Here is a 20,125-nt window from a genome sequence, read left to right as displayed (position 1 = left end):
CAAAATAAAGTTTTAGTTCAAATACCATACCATTGTGTCGCACATAACGATATGGTTACATTATTTGTGAGCCATCTCTATCCACATGAGAGACCTAGTATTAGAAGCATAGTAAAATGGCTAATGCAATGTGATAGGTACAGGTAGTAAACTGAAACTTACTCATTTTTAATTCTTTAAACAAGTCTGTCTTTCAGGTTTTTCACTTTCAGATTCCTCACTGTCTTTGAATGCGTCTTCTGAATGCCTACTTTAGTTGCTTGAAAGGGTTTAACTTCATTCATTCATTCATTTTCTACCGCTTTTCCTCACGAGGGTCGCGGGGGGTGCTGGAGCCTATCCCAGCTGTCTTCGGGCGAGAGGCGGGGTTACACCCTGGACTGGTCGCCAGCCAGCCAATCACAGGGCACATATAGACAAACAACCATTCACACTCTCATTCATACCTATGGACAATTTGGAGTCGCCAATTAACCTAGCATGTTTTTGGAATGTGGGAGGAAACCGGAGTACCCGGAGAAAACCCACGCATGCATGGGGAGAACATGCAAACTCCACACAGAGATGGCAGACGGTGGGATTGAACCCTGGTCTCCTAGCTGTGAGGTCTGTGCGCTAACCACTCGACCGCCGTGCCGCCCAAAATGCTTACCTTGTGCCAGAAATATGTGCTAATGGTAATGGTTTTATTTCATTTGAACATGCATCAGATTACAATGGCATCCCATAATCAGTTCACAGTTCCACATGTCCAAAAGGAGTCGGAAGAAGCAAAGCTTATTAAATCCTACCCCTCCATCTGGTACTTTTAAAATCAGTAACTGTTACATTTGTTCACTTCCTGCTTTCATAATATAGTTTAAGTTTCTTTTGTGTGTTTTTTTGGTTTTAATTTTATTTTTGTCACATACCGAAGTACGAGGTGACCATATAATGACATAATGGTACCATAGTAACTGTCAATATAGTGATATGTATAGCACATTCATTCTTGTATTTAGCAAACATCAACTGCTTGTATTGTTTCTTGAATTGGCTCATCGTTGTGCATTGTTTGCTACCATATGCATATTTATTTACTAATAGGCTGTAGTCAACCACAAAACAGTGTTGACTTATTAATTAATATACAGTATTCTGAAAAACTCACTGTGATGCTGCGAAATTGAAAGCACACAGTGGCAAAGGATGACTGTACATAGCCTTTCTGTCAAGGATCAGATGCCACATTCCAGTTTCTAGCTATTCCGCAGGCAAGTTACACTCAACCCCCCAAAAAAAAAGTAAATGACGGCCTTCCGCTCGCTCTTTCTACAAACTTGGTGGTATGGATGGGAGCAATGACCGAGCAGTCGCTTCATCAGACGGCTACGCCCCTACATGAACACTACTGTTCCGTACAAGATGTACAGAGCCAGTTACGTCCCACCCAACCGAACGGGCAGTGAAACATCCACTCAGTTCTTATACATTAAGATGGACTGACTGTCAGTATATGTGCAAACAGAACAAGAGGTGAAGCTGGGTGATGTTTTTTTTTTCTTTTTTCAAATGAGAAATTGCTGCTCTATAAAACATGCTGCAAAACCAAAAGAAGTGAGCGAGTGAAATGAGTTGAGTATGGACTGAATGTGTGGCGTTGTGCCGAGTTTGTGTTGCTGAAAGGACCGGAAGGTCGGTTGAAAGTTGATTTAATGTTATTTTTCTTAGACAACAGTAGACGTATGTATATAAGAAATACGGCATCGGTTTCACGTTAATTTCCAGAATCAAAAAGTGCCACAACACGCTGCTTAAAGTCAAATAAGGAAACGAAGTATAGCTAATTAAAATTAGAAATGGTAAAAAAAATATAAGATACATGATATCCATCCATCCATTCGGGTCGTGGGGGTATGCTGGAGCCTATCCCAGCTGTCTGAGTCAGTAGTGATGTGGAGTGCATGAGAAAGTGTAAAGCAAAACATGGCTCTCTTTGACTACAACAGAAGTACGCCTACATGTGTTGGCCTACTCTGAAATAATCCTATCCTCACTAGGATCGTGAGTATGCTGGAGCCTATCCCAGCTGTCTTTGAGAGAGAGAGAGAGAGAGAGGGAGAGAGAGGCAGGGTACACCCTGGACTGGTCGGTCGCCAGCCAATCACAGGGCACATATAGACAAACAACCATTCACACTCACATTCATACCTATGGACAATTTAGAGTCGCCAGTTAACGTCCATCCATTTTCTATGCGGCTTATCCTCACTGGAGTCGTGGGTATGCTGGAGCCTATCCCAGCTGTCTTCGGGCGAGAGGCGGGTTACACCCTGGACTGGTCGCCAGCCAATCACAAGGCACATATAGACAAACAACCATTCACAATCTCATTCATACCTGTCGACAATTTTGGAATCTATAAAATATAACAGAATGGTGGTTACGTGGTAACCACTCGTCCACCGTTCGGCTCTCTACTAACATATTCATTTTATAAATAAGGAATCCTGCTTTGTGGAAATTCACTTATCACAGTTGGGTCTTGAACCAATTAACTGCGTCGTACTGTATCACCTAAAGTCCAGCTGAGCGGTGGCCATATTGAAATATAAAAAGTGGAAGTGAGTGCAGACTGCCTCTGGGTTCCGCCGTACTTTTTTCCTCCATACAGAGTAGATTTAAAGGAAGGTTGCTCTGTTTTATTGTTTGTTAGTTTAAAAAAAGCAGTGGGAGGCTCTCCAGAAGCACTTTCCACTGAATGTATTGTTTTTGCGGCTCAGCAAACATCTGTCTCTTGCTCAAACAAAGCTCACAACAACACATTTAAGGTCCAAATCCTTTTGCACATCCACACCTTTTGCTCCCCGAAACAGTTGTTTGTTACAGGCTGGGGAAATATTTACAGTTTTTTTGGACTTTAAAGTTTGCCTTCCGTGCTTTGCCACTGATTGGATCGATTCCACGGACCGCCGTGAGCGATAAAGGGAGATGACACGTGCAAAATCATTGTATTTAATAGAGAGCTCATATCGATTATCTCCATGTTGTAATTGCGCAGAGCCAAAATGTGTCCTTGATGAGGTTTGGGATTCCGTGTACTGCCACTGTCGCCTATTACCTCCACATTTGCTTCATTGCTCTCAGTGATGGAAAACAGAGCAGGGAATAAAAGGTGTCATTGCTATTTTTTTTGTTCCCCCCCCCCCCCTACAATGATTTGACCATTCACCGGGAAAAGATGGAGCTACCCAACTACAAATGTTCACATCTTATCTTCCAAGCAATACACTTGGTTCCAGGTGACATAATAACACAGCGGTACAATGCATGCGTCTGCTCAAAAGGGGTCCTTTGGGGGATTGTAATGGAACGCCATTAGAGCGCACACAAGCACCCGTCTGAATGGCCTCCCATTGCAAGTGGCAGCGTGCTAACTGCAGTGTGTCTGGATGGCAATGCACCGAGCATTCTAACATGAGACACCACCACCGACCTCTTTGTGGAGTTTGCATGTTCTCCCCATGTGTTTGTGTGTTTTCTCCGGGTACTCCGGTTTCCTCCCACATTCCAAAAAATGCTAGGTTAATTGGCGACTCCAAATTGTCCAAAGGTATGAATGTGAGTGTGAATGGTTGTTTGTCTATATGTGCCCTGTGATTGGCTGGCGACCAGAAGACAGCTGGGATAGGCTCCAGCATACCCCACGACGCTAATGATAAGCGGCATAGAAAATAGTTGGATTTATAAATCCTATTTTGCCATTATTAAATCCCTGTAGACATGGAATAACACCACTTCACTATAATGCGCAGGCAACGGGATCACTTCAGGGACACAGGAGATGGCCGATGCTACATGCTACCGAGCTAATGAGTTGGCTTCCAATTGATTTATTCTAAACTTAAGGGTTTGAAAGGGAGTGGGAAAGAAGGACAAAATGGTAATGGTTTTATTTCATTTGAACATGCATCAGATTACAATTGAATGCATCACATAATCAGTTCACAGTTACACATGCAAAAGGAGTAGGAAGAAGCAAAGCTTATTAAATCCTACCCCTCCATGTGGTACTTTTACAATCAGTAACTGTTACATTTGTTCACTTCCTGCTTTCCTAATATAGTTGTTTTTAATATATTTTTTATGTTTATTTTATTTATTATATTATATATTTTTTTATAATCATTATATGTATATAATATATTTATTTTTATGTTTTATTTGTTTATTTATTTTATTTGATTTTTGTCACGTACCGAAGTATGAGGTGATATGACTATAAAATGACATAATTGGTACCATAGTAACTGTCAATACTGTAAAAGAGTATGGACAAAACTGTAAAAGACTTACCACTTCCACACAGAATGTGAGGTTGTACAGTAAAGAGCATATGCATCAAGTGAGAACTTCGAACAACGATGGGAACTCAAACTGTTTTGACTTTTTGATAAGTAATTTGGATGTATTTATTTATGATTTCTTATAGGAAAAACACATTTAGTTAGAGTATGTTTCGGTTATAGTCTGACCTTCCTGAACGGATTACTAGTGCTCAGCGGGGTTCCACTGTATCTTTTTTAAATGTTTTCTCTCGATGAGAGTGCCGAACCACAATTGAGAACGCAGCCTTAACCCCCCACTTGCCTTGACTCATTTCTCCCATCATCAACTCAATGACACCCATCTGTGGGCCGTGACATTACAGAGAAGCACAGTCAAGGAAGGAGAGAAGTGAAGAAGGAGGGTTGAAGCGAAAACAACAACAAAAAGATTGAGAGAGCGCAGGCAAGCTGGAGAGATTAAAAGAAAAAAAGGCGAAGCAGGGTAGGGAGCTTAAAATAAGATGGAGAGGGAGCAAGGCAGAAAAGAGTGAGGGGACGTAAGAGCGACTCCGTCAATGTCACGAGGCGACGTCAGGCTGGGGCGGGTGGTGTCCGCAGACATGGGTGAAGGAGCGGTGAAGCAGCTTTGATGGCGGCCTACTCATGTGATGTAGGGTGGGGGGGGGGAGAGAAGCGGTCTCCTTGAAAGAAAGAGCTCAATAATTCAAAAGAAAGGAGGCCAGTGTTTAGGGGGTTACACCAGGGGTGTTCAAAATGCGGCCCGCGGAAGTATTTTGTTGGCTCACTGCAACCTCTAAAAATACAATTTAACAAGAAAACTAAAAAAAAAAAACAGCAAAAACTGAAAAATCTACATTAATTTTAAGGTAAAAATATTAAGAAATACATTATGATTTAAAGAAAAGTCATAATTTTATTATTATAAATAAAAATAATAATTATTATTATATTATTTTCCTCATCATAATGAGGAAAAAAGTAGCATTGTAGCATGTTTAAATATTAATGACAAAATATTAGGAGGAAAGGTTTAGCAAAAATATTTTTGTAGCATACAAAAATTATTTTTTAATGTTAAGATTATGAAACACAACAAAATAAAATTCATTTTTGATAATTAGGTTGGGGGAAAATTAGAATAATAATTGTATGTTGATTATTTATAAAAAAAAATTGAAAATGGGGGGAAAAAAAGAGCAGTTCTTATGCTTTTCCACCTATATCACAAAGCTGAGATGCATTTTTTTTCTTGTAATATAATTACAATAATTATAAATAAATTAATAAATAAAATAAATAAATAAAATAAATAATATAATTATAAATAATATAATTCTTTGCATGTCTACATGTGTTGCCAAAATCTGAAAGTTGCCATTGTGTTCTTTTTTTTCAGTATGTGGTCCTGGGTGGAAAAAGTTTGGACGCCCCTGGTTTACTCCTGAACCGCTGCATACAAAAGGTGAGTTTGTCCAATCTATGCTAGCATATATTATATAGTATCCCATAGGGAGCAGTGCAATTGTCATTTACAGTCATACCTCTCGTGCATGCATCATTGCAAGTGTCCGTGTGTGTGTGAACAATCATGGCTGAGAGGTATGAGGTGGTGGTAGGAATAAAAAAAAAAAATGGGTCTAACTCCTGTCCAACACGTGATGATCTGGGAAATAAGTTGGAAGGTTGACTCAGTCTGTCCATGTTATTAGTCTAGCTCTGTTAGACCATGTAATAGCCTCACAGCACAACGGGGCGGTCACTTTTTTTTTTTTTTTTTTTTATTCCAAGAGAAGACTTAGCCCAGTGTGACATCCTGATATGGATGATAGTCGTCATACACCAAAACACACATCATGAATGGCTGTGTACAATTTTTTTAAATGTGTGCGTCACTCTTTGTGGAGTGTTTGCATAAGTGCTGATTTAGCTCTTGCAAACCCTTCAGCCCTGCATTCCCTCCTTCCCTCATCTCCTCGCCCTTCTGTGTCCTTTGCCTCGATTCGTCGCACATTTTAACTTTATATTGCCTCTACCGGTCCTTGTACGCCTTCCAAAGAAAAGGTAAACAAGCCAAGTTGGCACTAAAGAAGACACTGATGAACTTTTGGTTTGGATCCGAACGTGGGAGTGAGACATCATCGAAGCTATTAAGTTGAGAAGAGAGGATGTTCACATGTGACGATGATTCTCTGCAGACAAAGAAAAGGTGTTAAACTGGTGCTACACAATGAAGTGCGATTCGAGTGCGACTGGGGAGAAGATATTCAATACCAGTCTCCAGCTTTGACTGAGATCTCCTCTTCTCCTGTTAATCAGGCCACACGGGCTTGCCAAGTAGCAGAGACGTTCCTTCACTTTGTCAGACGGCAAATTGCAATTCCGTCCGAAATGATGTGGCCGAGCCAAAAAATGCCAAAGAAAAACCTCAACTGAGGATTATCACGCAAGATGAATGCATCCTATTTTGTTGTGGCAAACTATTTTTGACACATTTTATCCAACAGGAGACTGAGGGCAGGAGCAACTTGTTTATCTGTCTTTCTGAGACTAAGAGCTATGAATGCCGGTTATTTTGTTCATGCCAAATAAAAAATAACAATTTTTATGCATTTTAACTTGCAATTGTTATACATATGCTAGCCGGTCTTAGTTTTTTTAGTTTCAAAAAATGTAATTTGGTCCAAGTTCAGTACAGTGTAACCTTGGTTAGTGTATGCCCCGGTTAACATAGAAAACTTTACCTCGGTTTGCGTACATTTTCTGGTTACCATACAATATGGCGTGCATCTTGTTGTGTTCTTAATACACTGTATTTTTTTGACACAAATTGTCGTTATCAACCAGTTTGCTTGTGGATAAATAGAAACAGGCACCGGAAGTCAGCTCTGTCACCTGTCTATGATGTCATCAGTGGTTGACTTTGTAGTAACACAACACGTGTTTTTATGATTATAGTTTTTCATGTATAAAACAATTCGAAATGTATATAAATGACAAATCATAATGGACGCCACCTTCCTGTTTTGCCATTAGTTATTTTCTTTAATTCAATAGTGTTTCTGACCTTAATCAAATGTTTGAGCTTGCAACTTTCCTTAGCTCCATTTTGGGTTAGTTAGCATACGTTTTGGGTCAACTCGGACCTTCTGGAACGGATTGACGCTATCCAAGGTTCCACTGTAGTTCAATCGAAAAGTTATAACTCTGATTTTATAGATTCACTGCACACAAACTGAAATATTTCAAGAATGTTGAAATGTCTCCAATTTAGGTATCTCATAAAACAAGAACATGGCTGCACATTGGTTAGCGGACAGGCCTCACCCGACCTGAGTTCAATTCCACCCTTGGCCATCTCTGTGTGGAGTTTGCATGTTCTCCCCGTGCATGCATGGTTTTTCTCCGGGTACTCCGGTTTCCTCCCACATTCCAAAAACATGCTAGGTTAATTGGCGACTCCAAATTGTCCATAGGTATGAATGTGAGTGTGAATGGTTGTTTGTCTATATGTGCCCTGCGATTGGCTGGCCACCAGTCCAGGGTGATAAGGGTGATATTGATAAGTTCAGCACTGTAATCAGTTAATGAACTGTAAAACCTGAGCCTTGAATTGGTCTGAATTGAACTCCTGACATTGAATGGCTTCATAATAAATATTCCCTCGAATGCACCAGGACTCTTATTGTGTTGACATCCTGTAAATCTGATTGACAAGGGGATTAAAAAGCAAATTGCATTCATACTCGACATAAATGGCTGATAAATATATAAAATAATGGTGCTTTTCCCCTCAACATTTCCCTGCAATTGTTAGATGTGTGTTTTTTTTTTTTTTTTAAGCGGTCTGTTTTTGTATAGCGATTTCGATCCACCGTGGTGCCTAAGCACACCCAGTATATTTAGCCATGTATTAAAGCAGCATTGTTCAAAGAGAGAAAATGGAACGAGTGAATCAACAACACACAGCCAGAGCATTTTATGTGGCATCTGTTTTCTATTCCTCTGCTGGGCACAAAGGGGCTGGCTCGCTGCCGGTGCGGCGCTGTGGCCAATCGGTCTCGGGCCGAGCTGGAGGTATGCAATCTGGTCGCTCACAAGGGATGTTTATCAATAAGCAACTGTTGAACACCACAGGACGACTGTTTTTCGGTTAAAAAAACACAACTATCTTTTATTTCTTTTGGATACGTGTAATACCCGCTTATTTCCATCCCGTTTATGTCGACAGAGTTCTTCTTCTTCTTACTGAAAGGTGTCCGGTTAAGCCAACGTCGACATGCTTTTATCATTTAGACGAAAAATCAGTCCGTTTGTCTGTTTTGTCATATTAACATCATTTTCACGAAGAAATGTGAAACGATAACGCCAACATACAGTCTGAAAACGTGCACACAGTGACTTCCTGTTCTGTGCAAAGTAAGCTTCAAAATAAAAGCAAGGCAGTACTGTAATCCCTCATTCATCACGGTTAATTGGTTCCACACCCGACCATGGTAAACGAGTTTCTGCAATGTTGGATGCCTCACTACAGTACACCTAGTGACGTAGAATACTACATATCAGTCTTCTTAATGCCTTCTATTTGTATTTTAGTTAAATTAGCTGTTTTTATGCTTATAAATGCTTAATTTAGACAAAAAAATAACTAATACATTATATATTTTTGGATGAATCAAACACAGGTCACATTATATAGCAGTGTTTACACATTTTGCATCCACATTGTACCACAATTTACTGTAGCAATACGCGATGTGCATTGTTTGCATTCTGTTTACACATGAATGTCATGTTTGGCATGTAATTTGTGACTGAAAATGGTGCGCGTTGGCAGGAAAGGATTTTGTTGCCGCATGGGTATGCATGGTAACTACAGAAATTACTTGAGAATTCAACCCGACTTGATTTAATAGGCGGTGGAAAAGTTAACCCGTTCAAATGAATGAGATGAGCAGAATCGCACCACCAGCACATACTGTATGTTGTAAGCGTAAACAAGGCTTACCATAGCAACAAAAGCACCCATTTATTTTTTGTAATTGTGGCCCACTGAGAGAAAGATTTATTATCACTGTTATCAAGACGTACAACAAAATTACTGCAGCTGCTCTGTTAGATAACACTAATACAGAATGTAAATAAAAAGACGTGCAAATGGAGGAAAATAATGTCAACAAAGTGATGTAGGCTAAAAAAAATATTATATAATATATGATGGCTCATTCTCTTTGTCTCTTTATGGCGAAAGTGAATAACTTGTTTTGGTTATGTCCGTAACCCCTTATGTTGACATCAGTCAGCCAGTCCAAAGGGGTGTCAACATAAACAGGTTCAACTCGACCATGCGTGCAATGCAGATGATCATTTATTAGACGAATGATCAATAACTTATGGCCAGTAAATTGGCTAAGTTCCACCAAAGATGTTTCTTGATGGCGGACATGTTTTGTGCTAAAAAAACATGCTAATGTTACAGCAGTGTTGCCCATACATCCTTGTACTGTATTATATGTAGTATAGTGGCTGCTTGACACTGATTCATTTTGACCTCCACGGAACAATTTGGTGCTGCCTATTAAAAATTCTCCATGTTTATGTTTACACTGTCGGTGCAGTAATCATTGCCAATGTGAGTTTTTTTTTTAACGTTTTGTTGATGTTCTGTTATCATTATAGTCGGAATGACAGCTGTGTTTATTTAGTAAATGGCAACTGACTGCTAAACGAATTGGCAATTATGGCTGATTTAAGACCACAGTTTATTCATTCATTCATTTTCTATTGCTTATCCTCACGAGGGTCGCGGGGGGCGGTGCTGGAGCCTATCCCAGCTGTCTTCGGGCGAGAGGCGGGGTAGACCCTGGACTGGTCGCCAGCCAATCACAGGGCACATATAGACAAACAACCATTCACACTCATTCATACCTATGGACAATTTGGAGTCGCCAATTAACCTAGCATGTTTTTTGGAATGTGGGAGGGAAACCGGAGTACCCGGAGAAAACCCACGCATGCACGGGGAGATCATGCAAACTCCACACAGAGATGGCCGAGGGTGGAATTGAAGGTCTGTGAGGTCTGCGCGCTAACCACTCGACCACCGTGCAGCCTAAAATGAATATACTTTCGCAAATTTAATCGATATTGGCTATATATTTTAGCCAATATCTGCTTGAAAATCCGTATAAAAAACTCGGGTGTCCTAGCTATGAGGCCTGCGCGATAACCACTTGTACACCGTGTAGCCGACCACAGTTTGACACTATTATATTATATGCAAGGATATTTGTTGTCATTGTTTAGTCATCAGCAGTAGAACACAGAACACGGAAAAGATGCATTTCAAGCATAATTTTGATTTTGACACAAATTTAGCTACGTATATATTTAGCCAAAATATCTAAACTACTATGCCACAACACACAAAATATGTTTTTGCATTAAAATACTAATTTATCTAGAAATATAACTAAAAATGAACTTACAATTTTCACATGTGGAACAAATTCCATTTATTGTGTAACCTTCTGCATGTTACACTCCATGCTTTTCCGAATACATGCATATAGAATTCATGTGTGTGTTTTCTTGAGGTGTGTGTGTGAGAAAATTCAAGTCATCCCCACTCATGGTGGTTAATAACAGAAAAATATTAACACCCTCAACACAAATATTCACCCTTTTGTGTGCAGTGGGTCAGGAGTAGAAGCTTCCCAAACAAATAGATGCACTGTTACCCCCCTTCACTTAGTTTGATCCATAGCCATCCTTCCTGTCTCCTGTGTCATCCCTCGCCTACATTTCTCCCTCCCTGCTTTTTCCTGACATTGTCTCCCTCTTGTTCCTCGTGGTAGTTATGGTAGGACCACTGGGATCTCATTAAGCCACTAACTTCAAATAAATAAAACAAACTGCAGCGATGGAACGGGGGTTCTATACTGTATATTATATTAAAAAAAAAAAAAAAAAAGTGGGCTGAGGGTCATAAAGAGTTTTCTTTTTTCCCACCGCTGACACATATCTGTTGGTTGTCTTTGTCTCGCAGGCTGTCGGTTCAATTAATTTCAAACGGGCTTCACTGGCATGCATAGAGCATTTTAATTGAGCCAAGGCTTTACAAAACAATAAATAAAAAAAAAACAAAAAAAAAACAGGCTGCCTACTCATGTCTTACTCCAATTCCTTCAATTTATTGGAAGACGGCAAGAAATGGGAATGATGTCTGTCCCTGTTGCCCATCTTGAGCGCCTCCAGTCTTCTGTCCATCTGCAGCCTAAATCGAGAAATCCGCTTTTTGTTTTGCTCTCCATTAAAGATGAAAAGATGCCAGATTGGATGAATTTAATTCTACGGCATCTACGTTTCCTCAAATGGCTTCCTCTTCCGTTCTTTTTATATCCACGGGTGATGAGAGAGAGCTATGACGAATCCTGGAGGACCTTCAGAACAAAATGCAAGGGCTGGAATGACCTAGAGATGCGTGGATATGCAGCTTCCTGGGCCGGGCCTTGATGGGGGGCATGGGTCGTAGAAACAAGATGAGCATCCTGGGAAAATGTCTTATTATTGGTATCGATCAGTCTCAGGGGTGTTAAGGGAGTGACCGGTGCTGCATGGACTTCCACGGAGATCTGGAGGCGGACAATTTCAATCCAGAAGGCAGTGAGAGTGGTAGCAGTAGAAAGGAAAGCTTGATTTTTTTATTATTTTTTTTATCCGTCTGAGAGTGTATTGATTTTTTTCTTTTCTTCCAAGCCTGTTATTAGTTCAGAAAAAACAGTGGTATGTTTGAGCGTGTGTCTGTGTTGTAATAAGTTGGGCCACATATTTTTTGGACCAATAATAACCACGAAAAAGCACTCATTTGCTACTAAATCTTATTCATTCATTTTTTTACCGCTTATCCTCACGAGGGTCGTATGGAGTGCTGGAGCCTATCCCAGCTGTCTTCGGGCGAGAGGCGGGATACACCCTGGACTGGTCGCCATGCAGCCAATCACAGGGCACATATAGACAAACAACCATTCACACTGTCGCTAATTAATCTTGGAATATTAAGATTCTTCACATGGGGGTGCTAGAGCCTATCCCAACTGTCTTCGGACGAGAAGCGGGGTACACCCTGGACTGGTCGCCATGCAGCCAATCACAGGGCACATATAGACAAACAACCATTCACACTCACATTCATACCTATGGACAATTTGGAGTCGCTAATTAATCTTGGAATATTAATATTCTTCACATGGGGGTGCTGGAGCCCATCCCAGCTGTCTTCGGGCGAGAGGCGGGGTACAGCCTGGACTGGTCGCCATGCAGCCAATCACAGGGCACATATAAACAAACAACCATTCACACTCACATTCATACCTATGGACAATTTGTGGGAATTTGAACCGCTTATTTGCTTAAGAAACGGTGGTGTCAAGCAGGATATAATGCGAGTTGCTTTGCTTTTTGTTTTCAAAGTAAAAGCAGTGATTTATCATTGTTTTTTTTTTTTTTGTATGAGAAAAATAAGGGGGTGTTTTATTTTGTGAAAATAACCGGAAGCTAGCTTGAATTTTGCCGAATTCGTCTGAACGAAATTGTAAACTGTTAGTATTTTGACAAATAAATGGCACACTCTGGATCTAAACGGCCACTTTCTTGCCTGATTTAAAAAACAAAAAAAAAAATCTCAAAGTTATGTTTTTAAAGAGTTTAGAGCTAAAGTGAAATTAGCTTCAGTCTGTCGATTTCGGCTCGGGTCGGAGCGCAATGCATTGTGGTTTATCATGTAGTACACTGTAGTGTAAACGCTTTGCATACCGTCTGATGGATTGGGTATGCAGTCTGGAGTACGGATAGTATGTAGTAGTAAGTATGCGGTTTCGAACACAGCCGTAGTGTCACGTCTACAAAGGAAGCAGGACATCACAAAAGGTGACCGTTTCCCTAAAAAGTGAGTTATATCACGTTTGGTGCTCATAACCCGTCTCTAGGGACACATATTACTGTTATAACATCATTAAAAATTACATTTTATATTATCAGGGACCTTGAAGGAAACGAAGCAGCACTATATTAAAAGCACATGCCCACCGTTCTGTCAAAGGCCACTGCCTCTGCCTTCTCCCGCGGGGGGGGGTGTATGTACACACCACACATGAACACTAATAACTTCATACCTCTGCTCCTCAACAGGCAGAGAATGTACTCAGGCATGGTGTATTAGAGTCCATTGTACACTTTACCCCCCACTCACAGCTCCCACATAGGTAATATGTTGCGGCTGCACAGTAGGCAGAGGTCTCTTTGGGGGGGGGTCGGCGTATTGTCTCAATGAACAATGAGCACTCTGGCTAATGCTTGTGTGGACTCCAGAGATCTGCCCACTGAGTCACCCCGGCATGAATTTCCAGCAGCGCCGCTCCATCTCGTCTCTGTCGGCCTGATTCCCGCCGTCATTTATACCCTCACCACCACCACCTGACTGGCATTGGTGAAGTGGTTTTGAGTTGGAGTTGTAATCCGTGCGTTATCTCCGAAAAGCGGAATCCGGTGCAGCGCGGCTGATAAGATGAACAAACAGTTGGGATCATTAGAGCGGAGATATTGTGTAATCACCACTTTAATCTTCCCCCCCTAATCCAGACATCTCCAAACCTGCCAGGGCCTCCAATGTGTGCCGATACGCCGGTCCAATAGGCAGCCAGTTGTTCCCAAACACACCTCCCCATGCATGAATTATGCTAAACTCATACCAGTGTAGTTTAAAAACACACAGTCCGATGCCACCCTTTTGGTAAGCAAGGTCCCTGTTTAGGTTGGCAATGTGTCATAAATGCATTGGCGATTTATAACACAGATATTGTAAATAAACGGGATGGTGACACCAATTTGCATAGTCCAAGTGTAGTCCCATACAACATATAGTACCCTCTAATAGTACTGCATCAGTGAGGTTATTTACTTTATTTTTGCTGTAGGGTTTGACGACGGGAGGAATACGAGACCCAAGAGCAACATTTTCGCTTTTATTTCCAGGTACTTACTTCTGGACCAGTTGCACAAATTAGGGCAGGAGGTGGGCAAACTATGTATAGTCCGGGGGCCACATGCAGCCCACCAAGCGTTTGAATCCGACACGCCAGTTGCTTTCTAAGCATTTCAACTTCTAACATACAAACTGGCAACATGACTTGCAACAAAACTGTAAAATTAAATTACATAGTTTTTATGTGGTCTAGTCGAGTGGTTAGCACACAGACCTCACAGCTAGGAGACCCGAGTTCAATCCCACCCTCGGCCATCTCTGTGTGAGGAGTTCGCATGTTCTCCCCGTGCTTGCGTGGGTTTTCTCCGGGTACTCCCGTTTCCTCCCACATTCCAAAAACATGCTAGGTTAATTGGCGACTCCAAATTGTCCATAGGTATGAATGTGAGTGTGAATGGTTGTTTGTCTATATGTGCCCTGTGATTGGCTGACCACCAGTCCAGGGTGTACCCCGCCTCTCGCCCGAAGACAGTTGGGATAGGCTCCAGCATACCCCCGCGATCCTCGTGAGGATAAGCGGTAGAAAATGAATGAATGAATGATGTGGAACACTTTTACAGATAAAATTAGACAAATAATTCAAGGAAAATTATAATCAAAAATAGTGTGTGTGTGTGTGTGTGTGTGTGTGTTAAATTTATGTTCTGGTTCCCCGGACAATTTTGTTATTGAATGCGGCCCTCAAAATATTTGCCCACCCCTGGCTTAGGTGCAACTTTTATTAGAACTCAGCCATTTTTCATGCAATTGAAAGTATTGGAACATGCAACTGATATGTGTTCTATTGCATTGGGCATTCAATCAATAAATAGCACTGAACGTCTACACTCTGTTTCAGATTGGTTAGGATAGGATTTGCCCATTTAGAGTACATTTAGAAGTAAAAACAACATGAAAAACAGAGTTGTCTGTGGGTGGAAAAACAAGCAATTCTGAATGAGATGGAAAATGAAAGTGTTCATTGCTACTAAGGATGCAGACCTCCACTCAATGTGACCATCTTTATTTCGTTATTTTGTGCTCCTTTTATGTTCATTAAACAGCCACACTCAAGTGTTTGGAGAACAAGACACAATTAGTATAATGACAACAAAATTGTAAAGTTGTTCAGTGATTCTTGAAGTTAGTACGTACCCCAAGCACGTGATATCCACTTGCAGCTTTCCCGTGGGACAAAAACGAGCTCTCAATTAACCGCATTGTTTTGTTTTAAAAACAAAATGTCACTGTGGTAAAAAGTCATATTTGGAGTCCGACGACAAGAAGCGAGGCAAATAACTTGCAAAGTAAGGGCACTGACAACTAGGCAAAACGTGTAAACAAAGGTGAAAGAATAGGTTTGGTAAGGGAAGCGATTGGTGAAGCTTGTGTCAAGCTGTCATTGTTGCAAAAACATATGCTTTTCATGGAAATTAGCCGATATTGATCATTCGGCGCATCCATAATTCCTATATGTATATATATATATCATTTCCTTCGACTTTTATAATTTTCTGTAAAAGAAGGAAGATGATGTTGATACTGTTGCTCAGGTTTCTGACACTTACATGTAGGTCATATTCGTGCAGTATAATGGATTCTTACACATTTATTACTCAAGGTCCTTATGTGGAGTATCATGTTGAGGAGGTAGGGCAGCAAACATTAACCTACTCATAAATATATTCATTCGGTTCAATAAATAGTATTTATTCATGTCATGAAAGCATATGCACAATGCATAACTTCATTTTACACCTTGCTCATATCAAGCGAATACAGTGTACCTCGCCGTGAACATTCTGCTGCATTATGTACTACATTGCGTAACTGTAACGGGTCACACGCCGGTTTTATTACCCACTCAAAGTGATTGGCCAGCCTATAGCATCTTTATCTACCTCTGCGTGCACTTTAAAACGTCTTTTGCACTAGTTGAGTTGAAACTCATGCAATGCTACATTTACTGTATTGTTACAGTTATTTACAATGAATTTATCAGCTGGATTAAAGGCGGCTAAGCAGTTTGGTCCGTACCACTATTACAACATTGGTTCTGCGCTACTCAGTTGAAACTCATGCATGTTACATTTACTGTATTGTTACAGTTGTTTACAATGAACTTATCAGCTGGATTAATGGCGGCTAAGCATTTTGGTCCGTACTACTATTACAACATTGGTTCTGCGCTACTTAGTTGAAACTCATGCATTCTACATTTACTGTATTGTTTGAGTTGTTTACAATGAACTTATCAGCTGGATTAATGGTGGCTAAGCAGTTTGGTCAGTACCACTATTACAACATTGGTTCTGCGCTACTCAGTCGAAACTCATGTATGCTACATATACTGTATTGTTACAGTTGTTTACAATGAACTTATTAGCTGGATTAATGGCGGCTAAGCAGTTTGGTCCGTACCACTTTTACAACATTGGTTCTGCACTACTCAGTTAAAACTCATACATGCTACATTTACTGTATTGATAAAGTTGTTTACAATGAACTTATTAGCTGGATTAATGGCGGCTAAGCTGTTTGGTCCGTACCACTATTACAACATTGGTTCTGCGCTACTCAGTTGAAACTCATGCATGCTACATATACTGTATTGTTACAGTTGTTTACAATGAACTTATCAGCTGGATTAATGGTGGCTAAGCGGTTTGGTCCGTACCACTATTACAACATTGGTTCTGCGCTACTCAGTTAAAACTCATGCAATGCTACATTTACTGTATTTTTAAAGTTGTTTACAATGGACTTATCAGCTGGATTAATGGCGGCCTAGCGGAGTGGTCCGTACCACTATTACAACATTGGTTCTGTTGTTGCTACTCAGTTGAAACTCATGCATGCTACATTTACTGTATTGTTACCGTTGTTTACAATGAACTTATGAGCTGGATTAATGGCGGCTAAGCGGTTTGGTCCGTACCACTATTACAATATTGATTCTGCACTACTCAGTTGAAACTCATGCATGCTACATTTACTGTATTGTTACAGTTGTTTACAATGAACTTATCAGCTGGATTAACGGCGGCTAAGCGGTTTGGTCCGTACCACCATTACAACATTGGTTCTGTTGTTGCTATGTTGTGTGTGCAATATCAATCGTACATACTTTTTTGCAGTCTTTAATGTTACGGTCACGGAAAAGAGTGCCAAATAAAACCTAGCATCCAAAATATGCCTGTGACAACAATCATGATGGTTTGGACACAATGATTCTAGATATCAATCCATAATTAACTCAAGTTTTCTTCAGTAATATGGCCCATAATTATAGCCCAGGTTCTTGCTGTGCAAGCTGGTATGTGTTGGCAGCAAAACATAAGGCGCTCAGAGCGCTTCCTATGCTAATTAACGCGTGTGATGGTGGCAGACATGTAAGGTAACTATTGTTATTGAATTTCCAAAGTTCCTCCACTTGGTCAATATTATCTGTCTAGCAGAAATTGTGTGCACATTATGCCAGCAGCACATCAATAATGACTTCCACGGCAAATCATTTTACAGCATGAAATTACAGTTAATATCAGAGCCGCTCTATGAAACCATGATATTCATGTCAGGTTTTTGTGTCCATTTTCCCTCCAGTGTCCAGGATTAAATCATCAATCAAGAAAAGGCAGAACGTTTTTCATTTTATCATCATTAGTATACCAACTCAAGCAACTCACAAGATGAGACGACACATTCGACGCAGACGATTGCATTCCGTGACAGCAAGACCAGGTGAGATTTTAACATTACTTTTAAGAAAAGTACAATGAAAATATGACTAGACAATTTTTTTTAATGAGTCAAAAAGCAATGCAGGTGCATTTTAAAATGTTTGTCCCACAAATTGACTCTCAAAGAGACCAAATGAACTACTGCTATAATATTGTATAACAATATTAGCAGGTGATCATTGGTACTTGTAAGTTAGCGCTGAGCTACATGCAATGAGCATCAACGGAACCGCTCTGTGATTAAGAGTCCAGACAAGTTCGACCATCTACATGGGTTCATCTGACAAATGTTGAAGTAAAGTTGATCAAATGTAGAATTCTACAACTTCTACTTGGACATCAACAACAGCCTCACGTCACCCACTGGTGCTGTGAACACCAAGATAGGGTGGATTGCAAGATGTGCCTAAAGCAGTTAATCATACAATCCCATTTTTAAAAATCCGACCCTCTTGGTACCGGCCATTTTTGACTAAGGCACATAAAATACTGTGTTGTTGGACTATACTATAGACATGGTATATACCAAAAGAAATATTACACTTTCTTTTATCTTTATCATATCTATATTCTTTATAAAAGGTGTTTCTAACCTTTTCCGTTCTTTAGTAATCAGCAGTAAAACATAGGTCAGTTTCAGCAAAATATCGTTAACAAAAAAAAGGGAGGAAAAGGCTTTATGTGAAGGGTACACCCTGGACTGGTCGCCAGCCAATCACAGGACTCATATAGACAAACAACCATTCACACTCACATTCATAACTATGGACAATTTGGAGTCGCCAATTAACCTAGCATGTTTTTGGAATGTGGGAGGAAACCGGAGTACCCGGAGAAAACCCACGCATGCACGGGGAGAACATGCAAACTCCACACAGAAATGGTGGAGGGTGGAATTTAACTCGGGTCTCCTGCACACTAACCACTCAACCACAGTGCAGGCTCATAACTTTCACTTTGACACAAATTTAGCTATGTATATTCATCAAAAAACAAACACAAAACTTGAAATTACATGAAAAAAATGCAAATTTACAATTTTCACGTTTGCAACTGAATTGTGTGTACACACGTCTGGTTGCAGGTGTGCGTGTGCTTAAAATTTCCCTTGAATGCATAACTTTTTTCACGCAATACGACAAGATGCCTTTTCACTTCCTGGTTGCTGTGTGAGAAATGCGGGTAGAGTTTTTATAAAATGTACTTTTGCTGCCTTGTGGTTGCATCAAACATGCTCTCTTCTATTGTAGAGTTGCATCATCACCTCTTTGTACGTGTAAATGTAAATGTGCGCTTCCAATAATGCCTTGCCCACTGCCACTCCCATATTACTGTATTCATGATTTGGTCATGTTGTCACCAAACAAGAACTCTCAACATGTCTTCATCTTGCAAGATCTCGACACCCGTACTGACCACAGTCAGGTGTGGAACTGTGGGGAACATTTAAATGACAGAATAGTCCAAATATGAGTATCGGCGTGTGAGTGTGTGGTTCTCTCCATGCCTCCATGCCACTCTGATCTCCCCATTACAAGGTCGATTAAGCCACTAATCCTCAAAATACACGCGTCCAACAGTATAGGGGGGGGAAAAAAATCTCTCTCATAGAGGAAAAAAAAAATGTCTGGATCTTCATTGCTCACTTCCTTGTTGTGCCAAAGCTTAAGCCAGCAACACACACCAAAGCTGGCTGCTACAGAGCATGAGCACGGAAATGTGTTTTACCGCCATCACCACAAAGGCAGGGGATTAACAAGCACCTTTTTTTTTTTTTTTTTTTAATCCTGGAGAAGGCAGCCACCCTTAGACGGTCACATGTCCTCTGAGGAAAGGACCGAAAATTCACGGTGGAAAGTTCGCAGCTTGGAAAGTTGGAAGACTTCATTCATGCTAACAGGGTGGGACACAGGAATGGTCAAATATTCAGGAGAGGATTGATTTAATTCGTGCTGGGTGAGACTGTTCCACTCCAGTCCTCTAGGTGGAGGTAGTGACTTGGTAGTGTGAGTGATTATTATTATATTTATTTACCTATT

At 40.5% G+C, this 20,125-nt stretch overlaps 1 protein-coding gene across 3 annotated transcripts in view; it reads left to right on the top strand.

The window, feature by feature from the left end:
• adgrl1a (adhesion G protein-coupled receptor L1a) overlaps positions 1-20,125 on the top strand; it is a 286,520-nt gene that overhangs the window by 8,175 nt on the left and 258,220 nt on the right. For all 3 annotated transcript variants that reach the window (XM_058050254.1, XM_058050252.1, XM_058050253.1), the window contains exons 3-4: positions 5,725-5,790; positions 17,950-18,087. The gene's annotated coding sequence lies outside the window, so the exon portion shown is untranslated. The remainder of the gene's footprint in view (positions 1-5,724; positions 5,791-17,949; positions 18,088-20,125) is intronic.

Source organism: Doryrhamphus excisus, chromosome 15, assembly GCF_030265055.1.
Source record: "Doryrhamphus excisus isolate RoL2022-K1 chromosome 15, RoL_Dexc_1.0, whole genome shotgun sequence".
In the NCBI taxonomy this organism is placed as follows: domain Eukaryota; kingdom Metazoa; phylum Chordata; class Actinopteri; order Syngnathiformes; family Syngnathidae; genus Doryrhamphus; species Doryrhamphus excisus.
This window is presented reverse-complemented; position numbering and strand designations above follow the sequence as displayed.